We start from the raw sequence: 5,533 nt of genomic DNA on the forward strand, positions 1-5,533 counted from the left end.
TTTTTTAAATTCTCTCCCACAAATTAGTTATTTTAAGGAACTGAAAAATAAAACTATGGCATTCATTCCTTGAGTTATTTTGTCAAATATATCTCGGTGTAAATTGCATTTGTATTTTTTGCACTAGAATCCTTCTTTCAGTCTCGTATTTCTGACAGTGCAGTATAACATGTTCCACTGTTTCTTCTTGTCCACAAAATTCACACCTTCCCGTATCATGTTTACCCATTTTAAAAAGTGTACTATTTAATCTTGTGTGTCCAAATCTCATCCTTGGTATTACTATCTCATCTCTCCTGTTTTTCCCTGCACTTCTCATCTCTCCCACTTTCCTTTGAATTCTGTAAAACCATCAACCTTTTTCCTCCTTATCTCATTGTTTTTGCCACCTTTCCTTCAGTCTTTTCTTAATAATACTCTTGATTTCATTCTTACTTATATTAATAATTAAAGGTGCAATAGGTGATTGCCTTCAGAAACATTTTTTGTTATGCTGGTTGAAAGTGTCATCACATCCCGATAACAATCATTAAGTTAAAGGGGTCATATGATGCGATTTCAAGTTTTTCTTTCTCTTTGGAGTGTTACAAGCTACGCACCCCGTTCGCGCCATAGACTGTGAAAAAAGATGGACGACGCACCTTCACTCTCTTTCATTGAAGAAAAGTGAAGCCGCCAGTGGCCCTATTGGCCCATATTGTGCTTATTTGGGACCAGAGTCTGCGCAGTAGTGAACTCGGGACCCGAGTCTGCGCAGTAGTGAGAGAAGTGGCGCCGCGTCATGCCCTATGGTCCCGCCCACACTCCAGCAGAGACGATCGCAAGCACACGCCCCTGGGACCATTTTTTAATTACCCTGACTGCTCCAATTTTTGTCTGCCGTGCAAGAGGCTTGTTAAAATAAGGTAAATACAACTACTAACCGCATAGTTGTACTTAAAAAGCAACACATATTAATATATATTGTAAAATACTAGTAACTTAATTTTTGTTTTATTACAATTAAACAACTATCACAATTTTTTGGACAGCTAAATCAGTGTCATCCTTCACTCAAGCGGTCCGTTTTAGCTAGGTTAGCACCCTAACATTTATGGTTAACACATACATTCAATATGTTAGCAACTTATTAATGCAACACACCTCTGCTTTTGTCATATAGAAGAAATAGCCTATATTTGAATGAGTTGTTAGTCATTGTTTAATTTGTGTTATTCTCGTTTCAGACATAAAAATGACATCAAAAATTTTCACATCCTCCTCATCATTATCCACAGAGGAGAAGAGTAAGTAAAAAAATCAAGTCTAAAAATAAAATCTTATATTTTTATTTCACCATAAGATTTTTAACTTGAGATTGATCTAAACAAACCAAAGTTTAAATTCAGTTAAATTCATTATACCAGGGGTACTCAATAAGCTATAATTACAAAATTATTTTTTATGATGTGAATCTACTACATGAACATCCATTCAGAAACTAGTGTTCAGAAAAGAACAACCTCTTATTTGTCCTGCTCTGTGATGTGTTTTATGCTAAACTTGCAGGCTTACCTTAACAAGACATTTGATTTCAGGGACGTTTCATAATTTGATGTTGATTATGTCTGTTCCAAATTGTCACATTTGAAGAAAATTAAATTGATAAAACTGGTAATTGATAAAATATGGAAAAATGAAATGTTAATTAAATGTTACATTTAATAATACACCAGAACAAGTCTTTTTTTTTTTTGAAAGGTGATGTTGCTTTCTTTTTGCTTTACAATCAACAGAACCCAAAATATACATTATTGGGGACAGCTACATTCGCCGTGGGGAAAAACACGCAAGGGAGACCATCGGGACCAACCTTGGTCTGGATGCCCATGTCCGGTGGTTTGGCTGGGGTGGCATGGTTTGGAGAAACCTCCTATCCTTTTTTCATCAGTGCCTTCGAGGAAGAGCTGTGCCAGATGTCCTGTTGATCCACTGTGGCGGAAATTATCTTGGAAACATTAAAAGTGTGAAGCTCGTCGCAGGGATCAAGTAGGACTTGCAAGACCTCCATTGGCAGATCCCTCAGATGAAAATCATCTTCTCTGCCATCACCCAGTGACGCCGGTGGAGGTCTGACCACCCAAAGAAAATTGACAAAGCCCGGCGCTATGTCAACAGTGTGCTGGCTGCCTTTATTTTGTCTATTGGTGGAATGATTGTTCATCATCCTCAGATAAAGCATAGAGATCCTGGACATTTTTTGCATGATGAAGTTCATTTAACCCCTCTGGGAAATTATATTTTTTTAAGCAACATTGCCTGGCGTCTGAAAGACCAAATCCAGTAGGGTGATGCTGGATTTGGATTTCCCACCAAAAGTTTCGGCATTAAAATGTCCAGGATTTTTATACTTTATGTGATGTTTAATGTGCACTCTTTTGTTAATGTAAAAAGGAAATCCATCACACTGTTCTGTCACAGCTCTTCCTCTTCCTCCCCCTTCTTCTCTTTTATCTTCTTAAACCTTTGCTTTACCCCAGCCATTCCACCTGACAGACTTCCTCAATTTTCCCCACGGTGAATGTAGTCTGGACTTTGTTTCTGGTTCTGCTTACTTTTGTATGAATAAATATATATTTTAACTTTTATGCAAGCCTCTTTATTTTTAGTGAAATAATTCAAGGGTAATTTTATTGACCATAAAGTCCTCAACCACATTACATGATGTTTTATTGTTTTTTTGTCAAAGAAAATACTCATACTCCTGTGATGAAAACAGAAGATATGCTTGTCTCAGATAAACAGCTTTTTAAATTATTCCTAAACAAATCCGAGTTACTGCTTCTGCCAATATGTGTAAAGGAGGTTACATAAGAGAAGTGAGTTATGCCATTATTATTTAATCGGTATTGATTTGTTCATCTTGTCTATGTTTAACATTACTTTCTTATTACAACCACAATGTGGTATTTTAGAATGATTTTTGTTCATTTACAAGACAGATACTCCAATATTAAAGGGATAGTTCAACCAAAAATGAAAATGACCCCACCCCATTTACTCACCCTCAAGACAACCTAGGTGTATATGACTTTCTTCTTTCAGAGCAATACAGTCAGAGATATATTAAAAAATGTCCTGACTCTTAAGGAACTATCCCTTTAATGTAAAGAATCACATAAACAATATTGATGCAATACTGATTACAATACACATTTGGTGAGTCCTCAACGTTGTCACCGGGTGGCAAAGGGGTCTGATTCTGAGGTAGCATCTGTAATTACACACATAAAGAAAAGAAATAATCAAAAACAGTTCTAGTTAATTGTGAAGCTTATGCCTCAAACCTTAAGTGAGGTCTGCCCTGCCAATCTATGGCCTGTTTTCACAAACAGGGCTTTGATTAAGCCAGAATTAGGCCTTTGTTCCAAAAACAAAAAAAAACAAACAAACAAAAAAAAACACATTACTGGTGTGCATCTTGAGGCAAAACAATAGCAGTGACTTATCTTAACATCAGTCAGTGCAAATTGCTTTCAGTTAAAACAGGCCAGATATGCATTTTAGTCTGGGACTAGGCTTAAGCCTTATCTGTGAAACTGAGTGCAAACTGACTGATTTAAGTACTGACAAACTATTTTTTCAACCTACCCATTAGGCTATACATCATATGATCACATCATGAATGAACCCTAAAGGATTTGTTTTTGATAATGGACTCTGTAGCAGCTGTATTGGGTGTGAGGTAACTGATACTACCTACTGGACAGGTTGCATTAATCTGAGAAGCATAAAACATGTGGTTGTACTAAGAGGGTTTGCAGATCAGTTACAGGAAAATTGCACTAAGGATTCATCCACCTAAATTATGAAATTGTCTCAAAATTTACTTACCCTTTTTAAGTGTCCTCTCTCAAAATGTACTTACCTTAATTTAAGTATCCTCTCTCTTCAGCTTCTCCAATGAGCCTAAAACAGGGACAGATTAATTTATTTTGTTTTATCATTTTTTTTTAACACACCAGATCAAAAAACATTTCAACATACAGTAACATACAGTCAGTGGTGGAAAGAGTACTGAAAAAATATACTCAAGTAAACAGTAGGTGGCCCAACTTAGTTGAAAGCCCACTCACCACGACAAGGTGCAGGCCATGAGTGGGGACACAAGACAAGACATACAAACGAGACAAATGCAGACGGGACAAAAACACAAGAAAGTGTGCTTAAAGAAAATCATTTTAAAATGTAAATTCTTAACAATATACAAAAATATAAACAATATAACACAAATATAACATTTACATAGACATATATAATGTGAACATTTCATTTTCCCAAACTGAAATGAAAGGAATCATTTTTAAAGTTTTTTGGTTTTACTTTTATTTGTGAACACAATGTGTAATGTACTCATAATGTACAATGTAAACTTGAAAGTCTGGAGTGTAAACTGTATTCAGAATAAAACAGTCAAACTACTAACTTAAAAGGATGATTACAGTTTTAAACTTCATACATCAATTGCATTAAACCTATTTACATGGAAGTGCAGTGAAACAATTTATTCACAAGGGCTTCCTGTGACAAAACAGCTTATGAAATTTTCTACTCTGTTTATACAACCTATAAGAAAAGTAACAACATATTAAGAGAATGAGGGATCTAGTCGATGATTCAGTCCTGTTTATGCGGACTGTAAATCATCACCAGCAGCAGCAGAACTTCAGGAGGATCGGCTGAGTCAATGTTTCTTCTGTGAATGATTCAGTCCTGTTTATGCGGACTGTAAATCATCACCAGCAGCAGCAGAACTTCAGGAGGATCGGCTGAGTCAATGTTTCTTCTGTGAATGATTCAGTCCTGTTTATGCGGACTGTAAATCATCACCACCAGCAGCAGAACTTCAGGAGGATTGGCTGAGTCAATGTTTCTCTTTTGTCAGATTCAGTCCTGCTTATGTGGACCTCATTAACACCACAAGCAACAATATTGCTGTGTGCTGCTTTTTGTACTGACCTTGTGTCACTAGTGGCATTCTAATAAACAGATAACTGCTAGTATACGTGCATTTAATAATGACTATTATTTCAAATACATATAATTAATTATATAATAAACATATATGTGTTTATATACTTTATGTATTATTTACTTATTATTTATGTATTTACATTATTAATAGTAGCCTATATTATAATAACTTATAATGGACTACTTGCACTGAGCCTCGTGACGCACCATTTTGATGACGTCAGAATCCGGACATTTTATAGAGAGAGAAGAGATATTCTTATGATTAAAGTTACTGTGTACAGAATTTTTCAAATTTGACAGAACTTTAAGTTTACAACTTTAACTTTAGAACCACATAAACTCTGCGGACCCGGATACGGGTCCAAAATCGAGTTAAAAATGTTTATGCTTCATTTACATAGCCTTCCTTATATGGTATCAGCCCATATATGGGTTCATTTGAAAGCTTGGAGTGTCTTCTTTACAAAGAATAAAATTAAGCTTAGAAATGTATTCGTCCCACACACGAATTTCCGCC

At 35.7% G+C, this 5,533-nt stretch overlaps 1 pseudogene; it reads left to right on the forward strand.

Moving 5' to 3' along the window:
• The first annotated feature begins 1,234 nt into the window (after nucleotides 1-1,234).
• On the forward strand, nucleotides 1,235-2,612 carry LOC107733795 (uncharacterized; annotated as a pseudogene).
• Nucleotides 2,613-5,533: the final 2,921 nt, after the last annotated feature.

The sequence above is a fragment of the Sinocyclocheilus rhinocerous genome, unplaced genomic scaffold (genome assembly GCF_001515625.1).
Source record: "Sinocyclocheilus rhinocerous isolate Xijiao unplaced genomic scaffold, SAMN03320098_v1.1 scaffold4658, whole genome shotgun sequence".
In the NCBI taxonomy this organism is placed as follows: Eukaryota; Metazoa; Chordata; class Actinopteri; order Cypriniformes; family Cyprinidae; genus Sinocyclocheilus; species Sinocyclocheilus rhinocerous.